This window comes from Sus scrofa, chromosome 15, assembly GCF_054392235.1.
Source record: "Sus scrofa isolate SSC_HxYL_T2T_F1_AM1 chromosome 15, Sscrofa_HxYL_maternal_Yorkshire_Landrace_v2.0, whole genome shotgun sequence".
Taxonomy (NCBI): domain Eukaryota; kingdom Metazoa; phylum Chordata; class Mammalia; order Artiodactyla; family Suidae; genus Sus; species Sus scrofa.
Window position 1 is genome coordinate 17,879,727 of NC_139397.1, and position 19,400 is coordinate 17,899,126.

General features: G+C 35.4%; 1 protein-coding gene across 47 annotated transcripts in view; it reads right to left on the reverse strand.

The window, feature by feature from the left end:
* Window positions 1–19,400, reverse strand: part of MBD5 (methyl-CpG binding domain protein 5) — a 438,228-nt gene that overhangs the window by 254,097 nt on the left and 164,731 nt on the right. For 28 of the 47 annotated variants that reach the window (XM_084998691.1, XM_084998684.1, XM_084998699.1 and 25 more), the window contains one exon: window positions 439–579. The gene's annotated coding sequence lies outside the window, so the exon portion shown is untranslated. Of the gene's footprint in view, window positions 1–438; window positions 580–12,094; window positions 12,180–19,276; window positions 19,355–19,400 lie in introns of all 47 variants that reach the window. The other 19 variants (XM_084998709.1, XM_084998694.1, XM_084998687.1 and 16 more) reach the window with 2 other exon arrangements.

Consider the following 19,400-nt stretch of genomic DNA (forward strand, 5'->3'; position numbering starts at 1 on the left):
AAATGTTTGAGGCCAAAAAAGTGCAGGAATTAAATGAAAAAAAATTCATATATGGTATGGATAATTTTAAAATAAACAGAAGATAACTTTAACTTCCAAACTATTTAGTATTTATAGTTATATGATTTGTGCATCCAAGATAAATGCCAACAGCCCTGTTTTCAAGCATGGGTACTGAATTTCAGCTATTTAAATTTTTATTTTGTATTTAGGGATATAATTCAGTCTTATACAGTACTCGAGGTAAGTGCAAAATGGCTTAATGTAATTTTTCACATGCAATAGTGCTCAAAGAAAAAAAAAAAAGGAAGGGGACAATAGCTGTACTTATATAAACCGCTATATTAAAGAACACTTATTTTTCATTAAAACATAATTCTACTTGTCACCATGTACTTGGTAATTGAAAACTCATAGCACAAGAATTTCATTGCTTACCTCCAAAAAATTGTTGACATCCTCTGTGGCCATTTGCCAAGGTGGTCATTCTTTTGTGTTTGATTAAACTAGAGAAGAGTCTATGGATTGATGAAGGAAAATACTCTGTGCTCTTGGTTTCTGGTATTTATTTCCTTGGTCCTGTTAAAAAGGAAATAAGGATGAATTTACCAATTTTGAACAGATAGCCAGTTATTTTATATTTCTTTGGATGCATATTTAAGGACATTTTTGAGATTCTTAACAAGATCTCATTAAGAACAAGATCTCATTAAGGAAATCTGGACACATGAGTGGCAACCCCATCAATGATTCTACTCTAGAGAAAGCTGAAATCCCCAGATCTACCCTTGTTCCTTTTCTTTCCACCTGTCAATTTCATGATACTTTATTATCTTCTAGAAAAATGCTCTTTTAAAATAAGCTTGGCACACTCTGTTTTTCTTATAGTAAACAAAAGAAATTTAACCAAAATAGACTTTAAAAACTCCACTGTACTTTTTGTTATAATTTAAAAATGCAGAGGAAGGATTTCTTCAAAAGACCAAATAAACCCTGCATTTGTTTTTTTTTTTTTAATCCTGTTAATTTTGCAATTGGCAGATACAGACTGTGTGTCCCCTGATACTAGTCAAAAATTCTCCCATATTTGAAAAATCAGGGTTCATGTATTCTGAAGGATCTGTAGATTGAACTACATCTGAGTAAAGTTACTTATGGTAGATCTACATTGTAATCCTATTTTATATATTTAAATACATATTGTTTATAAGATGATTTCCACATTCCTTTTGATAATAAAAGTCAAGTAAACATATGGGATTCACTCAGAGACTATTTATAAGACCCAAATATATTAGGTACAGAAGATACAGCACAGATGAGACAAAGTCTCTGACCTCATGAAGGAATAAGAATGAATATATGGAACATAATTTTAAAAGTTCATAGTGCTATTAGTAATGAACCTGGTACATCTGTACAGTAAGGAGATAAAAGCAGCTCAAAAGTGTGAGAGTATGGAGGCAAAATGTCTTAAGAAAGTTTATGTGTAATTCTTAGTCTATACCTAATCTTCAAGAGGAATATAACAGCACATATAGGGAATCTGCAAGAAATCATTATGTTAGAGTACACAATAAAGTGCAAACACCACCACAACGGCAGTGTTTGTTACACTTTTAAATTTACCCAGTGATTTCAAATCTATGACTACAGTATAGCCTCTTAATACTTCTTCCAGATTAATAGGAGGAAAAATGGTGCTCCAGAGGTTTGAGAAACTTGACCACTTTGAGCAGTGGTAGAACTAGCTAGAGAGTGGTATCCAAGTTTCCCAGTTTTTCTTTCCATTATACCACACTACATCACCTGAACAAAGGACAATTAGTTTCACAGCAGGCAGTGTAGCAGTTTTCTTATATGTACTTCTATGAGTTGTGAAGTGGGACAAAGAAGCAACATTATTGGGATCACACAGAAGCTTCTGGTAACAAATTGAACATCTTTTATCACCAGGCATAAGCTCAAATCACTTTGGAATGGCATGATAGAACTGGTATTGGAGAAGTTTAAGAATGTGTTACTACAGCAGATTTTCCCAACCAGAAGATTTAACCATCTAGAGTAGGAGTTGGCAAACCTCAGTATTAGAAAGAATATGGTGTTGATCACATTCAAAAATTTCCCTTATTTAGAAATTAAAATTAGCTGATTTTAAAGCTAACTTATAGGTCTAACGGATATTTACACTACAAAGTTTTTTTTAAATATTTGACTTTGCAATTTATCATATTTAGAAATGCTATTTCTCTGAAAGTCCATGATAGAGGTCCAATCAATTCTCCCTGACCTGCAATCTTACTTCATAAGCTTTGTGTTGTTATCTAATTTTTTTTTTCTTTTTTTGCTTTTAGGGCTGCACATGTGGCATATGGAAATTCTTGAGTCAGGGTCAAATCAGAGCTACAGCTGTGGCCTACACCACAATCACAGTAATGTGGGGTCTGAGCTACATCTGTGACCTACACCACCCCTCATGGCAACGATGGATCCTTTAACCCACTGAGCCAGGCCAGGCATTGAATCTGCATCCTCATGGATACTAGTTAGATTCATTTCTGCTGCACCCCAATGGAAACTCCCAGTTGTGATCCAATTTTCAACAATATAGAGTCCAACATTTTTGTAACTCAAAAAACAATGACATCCTTCTGGAAAATTTTAACATTTGCCTATTTAAAATGTTGAGAAACACTGTTCCAAAGAATAGGAAAAAAGTGATATTTATTGACTCTACTTATTCATTCATTATTCCTCCAGCAACAGATAAGGAGAAACTCCTTGCCAGCCATTGCAGGAAAAAAAAAAAAAAAAAGAGTGAGAGAGAGATTAATGATAGTTTTAGTTTTCAAGGAGCTTTCAGGCCAGCAGCTGGAAAAGCTAATATATAGATGATTAAAGTACACTTCCTTAACTTCTTTAATAGATTTATAGTAAGCTATTCACAGATGTAAAGAAGCAGCTACTTTTAAAATTACTGTCAATAAGGGTGACCTTTATTTAGAGAAGTAAAGAAGGCAGGGTCTAGGGAATGTTTACCTAGAAAAAAGAATACATTAAATATTCTCCTTACTAAATTTTCCTTTTTTCTTAATTTTCAGAAAGTACACACAACACTTTCATCCAAAACTTTTGGGAGTCAGACGTGTTTTGAAATTAAGAACATTTAGAGTCTTGAAAGGTAAGCTTACATCCATTACAACTGCTAAGCAAACATACCAAAATTTTTTTTAAAAAACACAAGTTTTTAATGTCTAAAACATACATCAAAGACTGCTCTGTACCAAATAATAATTTTAGGCTTCTTGTCACTGTAGAATAATAACTGATTCAAAAAGCATAAACTATCATAAATTGATAAATAGATACACAAAATGTAGTGCCATTCATACAAGGGAATATTATTTGGCCATACAAAGGAATGAAATTCTGACACATCCTATAAGATGGATGAAACCTGAAAACATTATACTAAGTCAAATGAGCCAGAAGAGAGAAGATGGCAAAAGAGAAGGACTTGAATTCACCTCCTCTCACAAAAACACTAAAATCAAAACTAACTGTTGAATAACCATCAACAAAAAAGACTGGAGCTTACCGAAAACATATTCCACACCCAAAGATAAAGAAGAAACAATATCATGGGTTGGGGGGAGGCACTTTCATGATATAATGAATTTTCATACCCATCAGGTAGGCAAGCCAACTGGAAAATAATTACATTGCAGAGGTTCTCCCATAGGAGTGAGAATTCTGAGCCCCATGTCAGGGTCACCAGCCTGGGGGTCTGGCATCGGGAGAAGGAGTTCCAACAGTATTTGACTTTGAGAGCCAGTGAGGCTCAAGTGCACGAGCTCAGAAGAACTGGGGAAAACAGACTCCACTCTTGGAGGCTGCACATGAGGTCTCATGTGCACTGGGACCCAGGGCAAGGAGTGACTCCATAGGAGCCTTCACCAGACCTACCCATGGATCTTGGAAGATCTCTTGGGAGTTGGAGGTCAGTTGTGACTCACTGTGAGGGCAAGGACACTGGTGGCAGAGGCCTAGAAAATAATAATTTACTTGAATCCTCCAGGCCACCATTTTGGCTCCATCTAACAGCCTAGAGGCTCCAGTGCTGGGACGCTTCAGGCCAAACAACCAACTGGGTGGGAACACAGCTCCACCCCTCATCAGACCAGCTGCCTAAAGTAGTCCTGAGCTCCTTGTTGCCTCTAAAGATGCCCCTTGGCATGGTCCTGTCCACCAATGGGACAAGTCCTAGCTGCACTCCCCCCACCAGTGGGTAGCCACTAATCCCTCCCACCTGGAAGCCTGCACAAGCTCAGACTCACACACAAGGGGGTAGACAGCAGAAGCAAGTGGAACTATAATCCTACAGCCTATGGAATGGAGACCACAAACACAAGAAGTTAGACAAAATGAGACAGCAGAGAAATATGTTCTAAATAGAGGAACAAAAAGAACCCCAAAAGAACAATTAAGTGCAATAAAGATAGGCAAACTTGTCTAAAAAAGAATTAAGAGTAATGATCCAAGATCTTAGAAAAAGAATGGCGGCACAGACCAAGTAGATAGAAGAAATATTCAACAAAGAGAGGATTTAAAAAACAAGAGATGAACAATATAATAACTTGAAATAAAAAATACACTAGAAGGAATCAATAGCAGAATAAATGAGGCAGAAGTATGAGTGAGTGGGAAGACAGATTGGTGGAAATCCCTGCTACTGAAGAGAATAAAGAAAAAAGAGTGAAGAGAAATTAGAACAATGTTAACAGACCCCTGGGACAATATTAAATGCACCAACATTCATATTATAGAGGTCCCAGAAGGAGAAAAGAAAGAGCCTGAGAAAATATTTGAATAGATAATAGCCAAAAACTTCCCTAATGTGGGAAAGGAAATGCTCAAGTCTAGGAAGCACAAAGAATCCCATACAGGATTTCTCCCAAGGAGAAACATAATGAGACACATATTAGTCAAACTGATAAAAATTAAAGACAAAAAGAAAATATTAAAAGCAACAAAGGAAATGCAACAAATAACATACAAGAGAACCCCCATAAGGTTATCGGCTGAATTTTCAGCAGAAACTCTGTAGGTCAGAAGAGGGTGGCAAGATATACTTAAAGTGATGAAAGGGATAAACCTACCAGCAAGGAGCCAGACACAAAAGTAGTATATCGTACGATTCTATGTACATAAAATGTCCAGAATAGGCAAATCCATAGTGAAAAAAGAAAGTAAAGATTGCCAGGGGCTTGAAGAAGAGAGGAATGAAGAGTGCTAAGGGGTACAGAGTTTCTTGTTGGGGTGATGAAAATATTCTGGAATAAGTGGTAATTGATATGACACTGTGAATATACTAAAAAAATCAACTTGTACAATTTAAAATTGCAAACTTCATAGCATATAAATTATATTTCAATGAAACAATAAAATTTTTCTATAAAAAATAAACTCATTTTATTGGAGAATCTTCAATTTCTAAAATATTGAAAATAAAATAAGATGAATTATACTAGGGAAATATTTCTGTTTGTGACTGTGAATAACTACACTGATCTTGTAAGATCTAGCTATAAGAAAATAGTTATAGAAATTATTCAGATATTTCACATTTAAAAATCTAAACACGGAATGCATAAAATTAGTATGAATAAAGAAATATAGGAAAAGAATAAAATAATAGACTATGCCTGGTTTAGACTATACTTTGTCCTTACTTCAAAGACATAAAAATTTAATATGGCAATCAAATGCTAAAAATAGTTATAAATAATTAATCTGGCATTTTTTTCTCTGAATTCAAAGTCCAAATTCTTTTAATTCTAAATTAAGGAATATTTACAAACCTATCTAGGATCACTATGAACAATGGTTTTTGGAAACTGAAATAAATGTAAAACCGAAGATTCAATTAGAAGGATGAAGGAATGAAGAAACTAGAATCTGCCTGAATTTGAATGAAAAAAGCCAAACAAACAAGCAAAGAAATAAACAAACAAACAAAAAAAAAACAAGGAAAGAAAGGGATAGCAAAGTCCACCAGAATCTATGTTCATTTATTTGGATCCCATACTGACGTTCCAGTCAGGCTTGAGGCGAAGATATTGCTCACTAGAATACACAAACTGGCTTCACAATTCATGTGTTAAGATCAGGTCAATGATAACTTCTGCCAAACACAGCTAGTCAGTAATAGGTCTCTACACATTTATTGTAGAGAAATTTCACTGGAGAGAAATTTACTCCAGTGAATTTGGAAAGTCTATACTGATGTTACAACTGCATAATATTCACAGGCACATGTGAAAATTTATACATACATACATATATATATATATATATATATATATAATTTATAAGAATCAAAAAGCTTTACATGTATGTAGGAAGAAACCAACAAATTTTCTTTAATATTAGAATTTATTTTCTATGGATAAGATAAAATTCTTGCCAGGTTACCCATATTTATTTAGTTATCTAGATAATTTTTTATAATTTATATTTTATTCATATTGAATAATATAAATAAAATAAGTACACAAATCTATAAAATATAAGTTACTAATATGACTACTTATATATAGTAGATGCAAATGAGATAAATTAAAGCAGCTCCCAACATTTACCTTAATATGTGATAAATCACATTATATTCTTTTTTGCTGTTTTAGTCTTTTAAAATCATAATATAAATTTATTACTAAAAAGTTTAATAATACAAAGTATAAAATATAAGTGGATCCAGGTAATTTAGCAAAATGTGAGCCTCCCAATCATTTTACAAAACATGCTATCCCTTGAATAGTCTGTGTAAAATAATGTGGTATGTTTAAAGTATTAGAAAAAAACTTAGTAGTCTTTTCATAAGTAGTACACTCTTACCATTGGAGAAAGAAAGGGATGATGGGTAATATGTGAAGATAACAAACCAATAACAACTGATTTGTATGACTATCCATCTACAGGTCCTATACAGAATGAAGAAATTGGCTAGTGCTTACAGCTGGAATTAAACAGTTTTATGGCTTTTCTCTTTGAAATGAAAATGGTATTAAAATAATATGTAAATGTATCATGATCAAATAGTATTTATTAAACTTTTTAAATAATGTCTACATTAGAATTTTATTTGAAACCAAAAAGCAATGAAAAAGTAAACACACAAAATATATATATATATATAAGACATTCATATATAGCAAATTGAGTTACATGGACTACTATACTGACATAACCAGTTACAGTCAATTATAATACAATATCTTTGTATGGTGACAGATAGAAAGTAGATTTATTGTGATCATTTTGTATAGAAATATAGAATTACTATGTTGTGCACCAGGAAATAATCTAGTGCTGTAAGTCAATTATATTTCAAAAAACAAACAAACAAACTTATAGAAAAAGAGATCAGATTTTTGGTTACCAGAAACAGGGCAAGGGAGAGACGGAATTGGATGAAGGTGGTCAAAAGGTACAAAGTTCCGGTTATAAGACAAATAAATATTAGGAATGTAATGTACATGATTAATAAGATTAACACTGTTCTACTGTGTGTATATATATATACATGAAAGTTGTTAGAAAAGTGAATCCTGAGAGTTCTTTATTATCACAAAGAAAAAAATATGCTTTTCTTTTTCTTTTATATTTATATGATGATGGATGTTCACTAAACTTATTATGGTAATCATTTCATGATATATTTAAGTCAAATCATTATGCTGTATACCTTAAACTTATACAGTAATATATGTTAATTATATATCAATAAAACCAGAAGAAAAAATCCTTCTGTATTCATGAAAAATCCAAATGAAGTTACATTATACCAATATTAATGGAAAGACAGAAGTAATAATAAGGGTTAAAATCACACTTGGACTTGGAAAATTTTAACACTACACATAAAAAGATGTTTAATAAATCCTATGCACAAATGTAGCTGGAGACAATTAAAATTTAATTTGTTTCAAATACATTTGTTTACTATAACATAGAACAGAGGCACTTCATGACACTTTTTATTGACTTTATACTTCATGAAAGTATTTGCTATGCTATTATAAGTTTTGGTTTAAACTTTTAAGAAAACTGAGTAATTAAAGATAAAATTTTGGGAATGAAGAGTCCATATAAGTGAAAAATAGCCAAAAGAATTAAAAAAAAATGTAACAGTTAAATAATGTTAATAGGCTACTTAAGGAATTAACTGACAGCTAAAAATGTAAAATAAGAATTAGATATACAGCAAGATCACAAAATTATTTCTAGTCATACCTTTCACCTAGCAGAAATGAAGAATCTTATATTTTAAGCCTATTAAAGTAGTTATCTAGTTGAAGCAAAAACACTACAATTATTTCATGACTTATCAATTGTCTGACATGCAAGATGTATAAAATCAATTGACAAACTAATGTGGACTAAAGGAAAGTTCTATTAATTCTACATTGAATAATATTTCAAGGCCTACACATAGAAATTAAAGTATTTTGGATAGTATAAAGTAAAAATAAACAGATCTGTACAATTAGCAAGAAGCCCAGAACAAAGTAAACACCATGTACTTATTTTTACCATGTGTGTATTTTCACCTTATATCATCCTTCCCTCTGGTTTGCTTGTCATTGTATTTCTCATTCTCTAAACCCCTCTCATACTTAAGACTTACCCAGGATCCCAAATTTTCTTGCAGTCCATCCTATTCACTCTAGCTCATAGTATTCTCCCTTTTCTGTGGACTCTTGGTTGAGAGTACTACGCACTTAAAAATCTTGAGAGAGAGCACAAGGCAAACTGATTTTTGTTTACTAGCAGAGAAAATATTTAAATAGATAATAGCCAAATTTATCTTTCTAGAGTCATTTTTCATTTATTAAAGTAATTCCGAATCGTGGTAAAATTCAAAGAGTATTTAAGGTTACACTGTGAAAACTAAAAGTCCCATGTCTTCTCTCCACAGATGGACATCATCCTAATCCCTTGCACATCTAATTCTATAGATTTCATATACTTGTGTTAGAAACTCCTTAGGACAAATGTATATACGAATTTGGATTTTTTAAGATTGATGTGATGCTTTTATTGAATTTTCCCCTATCACCAACCAATGGTGTCCAGGTAGCAGCTCATAATCAAAGACACTCACATTATCAGTAGTGAAATTCACCCTTTGATATGAACATATAACATAAAAATTTCATATATTTATAAGTGGCTTTTTTTTTCTCAGAAGATATGTTTTCCCCCTGGCTTTATTGAGATATAATTGCCATAAGACATTGATAAATTTCTGTACAATGTGATGATTTTAATACACATAGTTAACTCAATAAGGTTAGTTAACTCATTTCATAACCTCATCTAATTATATTTGTGTGTGCGTGTGGTGAGAACATTTAAGATCTATTCTCTTTGCAACTTTCAAGTATACATCAGTTAACTAAAGGCACCATGCTTAATATTAGATCCCAAGAACTTATTCCTTTTATAACTGGGAGTTTGTACCCTTTGACAAAAATTTCCCCATTTCCCCGTCACTGTCAACCACTCTTCTACTCTCTGTTTCTATGAATTTGGCTTTTTCTTCCTAAGATTCCACATATAAGGGGGATCATGCAGTATTTGTCTTTCTATTTCACTGAGCATAATGTCCTCAAGATCCATCCATGTTATCACAAATATCAGGATTTTCTTTTTATGAGTGACTAATATTCATATATACATACATATATATTCACATGTAACTAAATATGTGATATACATCCCATTTTCACATACATATCACATTTTTAATCTATTTATCCATATAAATGTAGGACCACACGGTAGGTTGATTGTTAATTTGTAAAGGAAACCTCATATTGTTTTCCATAATGGCTGTAACAAGTTACTTACATTTCTCCTCCCACCCCCAGAGGTTCCCTTTTCCCCACATCCTCACCAGCACGTTCTCTCTCGTCTTTTTACAAGAGCCATTCTTACAGGTATGAGGTGCTATCTTACTGTGGTTTTGATTTGTATTTCCCTGATGATTAGTGATTTTGAACATCTTTTCAGGTACCTGTTGGCTACCTGAAAGTCTTTTTTTTTAAATGTCTGTTTAGATCCTCTGCCCTTTTTAAAAAAGATTGTTCATTTTTTGGCTGTTGAGTTGTATGAAATCTTCTGCTTTGGATATTAAACTCTTATTTGATATGTCATCACAAATAGTTTTTAAATTCTCAATGAACTTAAGTGAGTCATTGATGATCCCAAGTTAACCAGGTTTTGCTACCCCAATGTGCTGAGGCAAAAAGGAAATTTGGATCTCAGAGCCTTTTGCCTTTAAGAATTGCAATTATAGACTTGTACTAACTCGACACATGGAAACACAATATATTATCATATACTTATAATAATGAATTATACCCTTTTATTCATTCATGGGCTTCACTATAAATGAAGTACAGTTTTGTTGTTAGTCACAGTGTTCAATGAATAAAATCTAGCGATAACACTACACATTTGACCCTCACTACATATGAGTATTTGCTAGTAAAGTGCCTCATTGTTGAGCTGTTTCTGGAGTTGTGTGCATTTCCTAGAAGCAGCTCACACAGATAATTCAGAAAAGAGAACTCACTGGATCAAGTGAAGATGCTCTATCACATGTTATGTGAAGTATTCATTCAATATTTAACTATTGTCTCCAATATCATTGCTTGCATTGCTTCTAGATGTTTCCCACATTCCCTCTTTGCTGCTGATTTTGGGTTATTAATTATTTAAATCTTTTACATATGTTTGTTTTAGCTTTTGATATTTGCCTCTTTTCATTTTCTCTTTTCTCTTTTCATTTTCTCTTTTCTCTTTTCTTTTTCTATTCCCTTACCAGCTATGTTCACTAGATGTTCAATCCAGCTAATAACCCATCTAACTCTTCTGATATTTCCTAAGAATTTTTTGTTTGTTTTATATTCTCAAAGTCCTTACATACTAAAACTTTTAAGCATTGAAATATACAAACACGGGGAAGAATCAAGATGGCAGAGGAGTACGAAGCTGCACTCACCTACTCCAACAAACACATAAAAAAACCACATCTCCATATAGAATGATTCGCACAGAGCATCTACTGAAAGCTGGCAGAGGAACTTAAACCTCCAGAAAGGGCAAGAAACCCTATACATAAAATGGCAGAACAAAATAAAAAAAGAGAGTGAGAGAGAAAAGGAATCTAGATGGGACTAGTGCTCTGAGAGGAAGCTGTGAAAGAGAAAAAGAACCCACACACTGGGAAGCCACCTAACTGATGGGGAGATCAGCTGAGATGGAGGGACCCCAAAGTCACTGAGAAAAGTGCAGCAGCTAGACTGCAGAGGGCAAAGCAGAGGAAGAGCTGCAGAGATCATCTGCACCACCACCCCGGACATGACAGCCTGAAACTCTTCGGCAGAGACTGGGTGTTGAGATTCAGGCTCCAGAGGTCAGTTGCAGGGAGAGGACTATAGCTGGCTGTGTGGAGACAGTCTCAGGGGCTAGGGAGAAATGCACCATTGGCTAGGCAGCAGAACTCTGCAGCTGAGGGAACTGGGAAGGAGGTCTGAGCCAGCAGGAGAAGCAAGGCATCATTGTCGGGGAAGGCGAAAAGAAGAGGGGTGGACTGCCATAAGAATCTCTTTCCCTGTGCATGCATGCATGCATGTGCATTCTCAGAGGTGGGGCACCCCTGGCATAGGCTACAAGTGGTGAGAGTCCCCATGCTCAGGCTACAGGAGACAGGTTGCCTCTTGTGCAGGCTATGGATGGCTGGGCACCTCTTGTTTGAGCTAAGGGAAGCAGGGACATGGTGCCTTTTGTGTGATCTACAGGCACTGGAAACAAAGCAGTCATCTCGGAAACCAGAGGGGAGCATGGCCCGCCACCTCTAGGGGTCTGTGAACAGGCTACACCTGTGGCCCCAGTCACCTCAGAGGTTGGCAAAAAAAAGAGGGCACTGCAACAGAGCACCATCCACTGAAGATCTCATTCCCCTGAGAACACACCCACCCTGCTGCTGCCACTGCCAAACACTCCGGGCAGCGCCCACACATACCTGATCACTGTCACTTCCCAGGACCCTGCAGCCTGTGTGGCAATTCCTTCATGGGCTAAGCAGTACAGGGTGCTTCTTGCATGGTCTACAAGTAATGAGGGCAAACCACCAAAGTTATCTCTGACTCCAGAGGTAGTCATGACCCGCCATCACTAGGGGTCCGTCAGTATGCACAACTTGCAGACCCAGTCACCTCAGAGGGCCCCAGAGAGGAGCGCATTGCAACTGAACACCATGCATTGTTGCTCTCACTCCCCTGGAAACTCCTATACCCTGCCACTTCCACTACCACTGTCAAATGCTCTGGACACTGCCTAAATCTGCCTGAGGCTCATTACCACTTCCCAAGCCCTGCCCCTAGGAGTAGCATGCACTATCTTGCTATTGTCAAGAGCCCAGCAACCAAACACTAACTACTGCCCACTGCTTCCTCCCTGCAAACACTCAGTACCCTATCAAGGGGATATAGTGTTCACACCAAAGAAAGAGAAATATCCAAAATGCCTCTTCAAAAATAAATAGTAATCCCCACAAAATACAAAGGGGTGCTCTTGTATAGAAACATCCCTCCAAGACTAGCATAGTTGGTTTCCCTAACCTCACAGAAAAGGAAAAATATAAGCGAAATAAAGAAGCTCAGGAACCACTACCAGTTAGAAGAACAGGAGAATTCACCTGAAGTAGCGAACAATGAAACAAACCTCTGCAGTTTAAAAGACACTGAGTTCAAAAGAGAGATATCAAAATACTGAAAGAATTAAGGGTAAATATGAAGGAATTGAGAGAATATCAACAGTAAGGCAGATTACTTTAGAAAGGAATTAAAAATATAAGGAGGAACCAAGAAAAATTAGGAAATTCATTTGCAGAGACACAAACTGAGTTAAAAACACTAAAGAGCAGAATGAATAATGCAGAGGAATGAATTAGCGACTTGGAAGACAGAGTAATGGAAATCATCCATTCAGGACAGCAGACAGAAAACCAAATGAAAAAAACATGAAAGCAATGTAAGAGATCTATGGAATAATATAAAGGCCAATCTACGCATAATAGGGATTGCAGCAAGAGAAGAAAAAGAAAAGGCAATTGAAAATATACATGAAGACTTTATGTCTGAAAACCTTCCAAATCTAAAAAAAACCAGATATCTGGATACAGGAAGCAGAGAGGGCCCCAAACAAGTTGAATCCAAACAGGCCCACACCAAGACACAGTATAATTAAAAAAAATGGTAAAAGTTAAAGGTAGAGAGAGGATTCTAAAGGCAGCAAGAGAAAAACAAAGTGCTAAGTATAAAGGAATTCTCTTGAGGCTATCAGCTGTTTTCTCTACAGAAACACTACAGGACAGAAGAGTGGTAAGATATACTCAAAGTTCTACAAGGGAAAAATGTGCAGCATAGAATACTCTACCCAGCAAGAATATCACTTAAAATAGAAAGAGAAATAAGTATTTCTCCCACAAACAAAAACTAAGAGTATACCAATACAAAACACATTCCAAAAGAAAAAAAAAAAAAAAAAGGAATACTCAAAGAGCTTCTCTAAATAAAAAAGAAGAAATAGGATGGAGGAAATCATAATTGGAATGCCATCACTTAAATAAGCCAGTATACAGATCTAAAAGAAAAAACAACAAGAAAAACTCTTGTACAAGTGACGATAAACACAAGGAACAGCAAAAGGACAAATACAAAGATGTTAAAATAGGACTTAAAAATCATATACTGTGGGGAAGGAAAGTAAGAAAATACAGACTCTTCTTTTTTTTTTTAAGTATTTGTTTGAGTCTATATGACTATTAGGGTAAAGCAAGCAGATATAATAAGGGGTTAACTAATATACGTGAAAAACAGGGCAACCACAAATCAAAACCGAACACTACATTCTCAAAAACTAAAAAGAAAAGGATACAAGCACAAAATAAAAGGAGATTATCCAACCAAAGAAAGAAAGGAACAAAGGAGAAACACAGAATCAACTGTAAAACAAGGTTTAAAATGGCAATAACTATATATCTATCGATAATCACCTTAAATGCCAATGGACTGAATGCTCCAATCAAAAGATACGGAGTGGCGGATTGGATAAAAAAGCAAAAAGCTACAATATGGTGTATAAAAGAGACTCACCTTAGGGCAAACGACACATACAGATTGAAAGTGAGAGGATTGGAAAAGATATTTCATGCCAATGGTCAAGACAGGAAAGCAGGGGTGGTAATACTCATATAATACAAAACAGACTATATTTTAAAGTTGTTTTTTTTTTTTCTATTTTTTGTCTTTTTAGGACTGCACCCACAGCATATGGAGGTTCCCAGGATAGGGGTCAAATTGGAGCTGTAGCCACCAGCCTACACCACAGCCACAGCAATGTCAGACCTGTGCTGCATTTTCGACCTACACTACAGCTCACGGCAATGCTGGATTCTTAACCCACTGAGCGAGACCAGGGATCAAACCCACAACCTCATGGTTTTTAGTCAAATTTGTTTCCACTGCATCACGATGGGAACTCCAAGACAAAATAAGACTTTAAAATGAAGCCCATAAGGAAATACAAAGAAGGACACTATTTAGTAGTAAAAGGATCCATTCAAGAAGAGGATATTATGGAGTTCCTGTTGTGATTCAGTGGTTAACGAATCTGACTAGGAACCATGAGGTTGTGGGTTCGATCCCTGGCCTTGCTCAGTGGGTTAAGAAGCCAGTGTTGCCTTGAGCTGTGGTGTAGGGCCCAGATCCTGCATTACTATGGTTCTGGTGTAGGCTGGCAGCTATAGCTCTGATTAGACCCCTAGCCTGGGAACCTTCACATACCGCGGGTGCAGCCCTAGATAAAAAAGACAAAAAAATAAAAAATAAAAAAAGAAGAGGATATTACAGCCGTCAATAAATATGCACCTAATATAGGATCACCCAGATACATACAACAAATACTATCAGAAATAAAAGGAGAAATTGATGGGAATCTAATTCTTATGAGACTTTAATACTCCACTACATCAATGGACAGATCCTCTAGACAGAAAATCAATAAGGCAACAGAGATCCTAAATGACACAGTAGAAAAGTTAGACTTAATTGACATTTTCAGGACATTAAATCCAAAAAAATTAGAATATACATTCCTTCCAAGTCACTATGGAACATTCTCAAGGATTGACCACATACTTGGGCACAAAACTAACCTCAACAAATTTAAAGAGTACAGAAATTATTTCAAATATCTTCTCTGACCACAACGGCATGAAAACTGGAAATCAAGCATAGGAAAAGACATGAGAAAAAACTGACTACATGGAAACTAAACAACATGCTACTAAAAAACCAATGAGTCAATGAGGAAATCAAAAAAGAAATTAAAAAATACCTCAAGACAAATGATAATGAAGACATAATCATTCAAAATATATGGGATGCCAGAAAAGCAGTGTTTAGAGGGAAGTTCACAGTGACACAGGTCTTCCTCAAAAAAGAAGAAAAATCTCAAATCGACAACTAAATCTACCACCTAAATGGATTGGAAAAAGAACAAACAAAGCCTAAAGTCAGCAGAAGGAAGGAAATCAGAAAGATCAGAGAGCAAATCAATAAAATAAAGATTCAAAAAACAATAAGAAAAAAATCAATAAAACCAAGGCTAGTTCTTTGAAAGGGCAAACAAAATTGACAAACTCTGGCCAGACTCACCAGGAAGAGGAGAGAAATAACCCAAATAAACAAAATAAGAAATAAAAAAGGAGAAATCTCAATGTATTCTGTAGAATACAAAGAACCATAACAGAGAGTTCCTGTCATGGCTCAGTGGTTATTGAACCTGACTAGTAACCGTGAAGTTGCGGGTTTGATTTCTGGCCTTGCTCAGTGGGTTAAGGATCTAGCATTGCCATAAGCTGTGGTGTATGTCGCAGACGCAGCTTGGATCCCATGTTGCTGTGGCTGTGCTGTAGGCCAGAGCCATAGCTCCGATTCGACCCCTAGCCTGGGAACCTCCATATGGCCACAGGTGCAGCCCTAAAAAAGATAAAAAGACAAAAAAAAAAAAAAAAAAAAAGAACCATAACACAATACTATGAACAATTATATGCCAACAAATTTGACAACCTAGAAGAAATGGACAACTTTCTAGAGACTAATAGCCTACCAGTACAGAATCAAGAAGAAACAGAAGAAACAGCCCACCTGAACAGAATGATCACTAGAAATGAAATTGAATATGTAATAAAAAATACTCCCTACAAACAAAAGTCCAGGGCCAGATGGCTTCACAGGCAAATTTTAACAAATATATGAAAAAGAATTTACACCCATTCTTCTTAAACTTTTCCAAAAGGTTGAAGAAGAAGGAACACTCCTAAAGAAATTCTATGAAGCTGCCATCAACCTAATACCAAAACCAGACAAAGCTAATACCAAAAAAAAAAAAAAAAAATAGGCCAATATCTTTGATGAATATTGACACAAAAATTCTGAGCAAAATTTTAGCCAGTCAAATCCAGCAACATATAAAAAAGATCATATACCAGGACCAAGTGGGATTCATCCCAGGTTCACAAGGATGGTTCAACATATGCAAATCTATCAACCCTATACACCACATTAACAAAAGAAAAGTCAAAAACCACATGATTATCTCAATAGATGTAGAAAAAGCATTTGACAAATTTCAAAATGCATTCATGATAAAAACTCTTACCAAAGCGGATAGAGAAGGAACATACCTTAACATAATAAAAGCCATTTATGACAAACCCACAGCAAATACAATATTCAATGGAGATAAGCTGAAAGCCTTCCCACTAAAATCTAGAACAAGACAAGGTTGCCCACTCTTGCCACTTTTATTCACCATAGTGTTGGAAATCCTAGCCACAGCAATCAGACAAAAAAAAAAAAATAAATAAATAAATAAAAAGAAATAAAAGGTATCCAAATTGGAAGAGAAGAGGTAAAACTGTCACTGTATGCAGATGACATGATACTATATATAGAAACGCTAAGGACGCCACACAAAACCTACTCAAACTGATCAACAAATTCAGCAAAGTATCAGGAACAAGATTAATATTAAAAAATCGGTTGTATTTCTGTATGCTAGCAATGAAATATTAGAAAAGGAATATAAAAATACAAATACTTTTAATATCACACTCCCAAAAATTAAATACCTGGGAATAAACCTGACCAAGGAGGTGAAAGACTTATTTATGCTGAGAACTATAAAACATTAATCAAGGAAATTAAAGAGGATTCAAAGAAATGGAAAGATATTTCATGCTCCTGAGCTGGAAGAATTAATATCATAAAAATGGCCATATTACCCAAAGCAATCTACAGATTCAATGCAATTCCTATCAAATTACCTATGACATTTTTCACAGAACTAGAACAAACAATCCAAAAATGTATGTGGAACCACAAAAGACCCAGAATTGCCAAAGCAATCTTGAGGAACAAAAACCAAGCAGGAAGCATAACTCTCCCAGACTTCAGGCAATATTGCAAAGCTATAGTCATCAAGACAATGTGGTACTGGTACCAAAACAGACATATAGACCAATGGAACAGAATAGAGAACACAGAAATAAACCCAGACACCTATGGTCAATTAATCTTCAACAAAGGAGGCAAGAATAGAAAATGGGAAAAAGTCTTTTCATCAATTGTTGCCGGGAAAACTGGACACCTGCCTGTAAGTTATTGAAACTGGAACACACCTCTACACCATGCCCCCAAATAAACTCAAAATGGCTTAAAGACTTTAACGCAAGACAAAACAACATCAAACTCCCGGAAGAAAACATAGGCAAAACATTCTCTGGCATCAACCTTATGAATATTTTCTTAGGTAAGTCTCCCAAGGCAACAGAAATAAAAACAAAAATAAACCAATGAAACCTAATCAAACTGACAAGTTTTTGCGCAGCAAAAGGAACCATAGGAAAAACAAAAAGACAACCTACAAAATGGAAGAAAATAATTTCAAATGATGAAACTGACAAGGGCTTAATCTCTAAAATATACAAACAATGTATACAACTCAACAGGAAAAAAAACCAACAATCCAATTGAAAAATTGGCAAAAGACCTGAATAGACAATTCTCCAAAGAAGATATTCAGATGGTTGAGAATACTCAACATCATGGATTATTAGAGAAATGAAAATCAAAACTACTATGAGGTACCAACTCCTACCTGTCAGAATGGCCATCATTAACAAGTAAAGAAAACAAATTCTGGAGAGGGTGTGGAGAAAAGGGAACCCTCCTACATTGTTGGTAGCAATGTAAATTGGTACAAACACTGTGGAAAACAGTATGGAAATACCTCAGAAAATTAAATATAGAACTACCATATGACCCAGCAATTCCACTCTTGGGCATATATCCAGAGAAAACTTCCCTTGAAAAAGATGCATTCACTGCAGCACTATTCCCAATAGCCAAACATGGAAACAACATAAATGTCCACTGACAGATGAATGGATTAAGATGTGGTATATACACACAATGGAATACTACTCAGCCATAAAAAGAACAAAATAATGCTGTTGGCAGCAACATGGATGGAACTATAGACTCTCATGCTAAGTGAAGTAAGTCAAAGAGAGAAGGATAAATACTATATGATATCACTAATATCTGGAATCTAATATACAGCACTAGTGAACCTTTCCAAAGAAAAGAAACTCATGGACTTGGAAAACAGACTTGTGATTGCCAAGGGGGAGGGGGAAGGAGTGGATGGACTGGGAGTCTGGGGTTAAAAGATGCAAACATGGAGTTCCTGTCATGGCTCAGTGGTGAATAAACCTGACTAGCACGCATGAAGACGTGGGTTTGATCCCTGGCCTTGCTCAGCGGGTTAAGGATCTAGTGTTGCTGTGAGCTGTGGTGTAGGTCGCAGATGTGGCTCAGATCCCACACTGCTGTGGCTGTGGTGTAGACAAGCAGCTAAAGCTCCAATCAGACCCCTAGCCTGGGAACCTCCATATGCCGTGAGTGCGGCCCTAAAAAAAAGACAAAAAGTCAAAAAAAAAAAAAAAATAGATGCAAACAATTGCATTTGCAGTGGATAATCAATGTGATCCTACTGTATAGCACAGGAAACTATATCTAGTCACTTGTGATGAAACATGATGGAGGACAGTGTGAGAAAAAGAATATATATATACCTCTTAGCTGCTACCCTTGCTTCCTATGACTGGGTCACTTTGCTGAAGAGTGGAAATTGACAGATCAGTGTAAATCAACTATAATGGAAAAAAATAAAAATCATTAAAAAGTAAATATACAAAT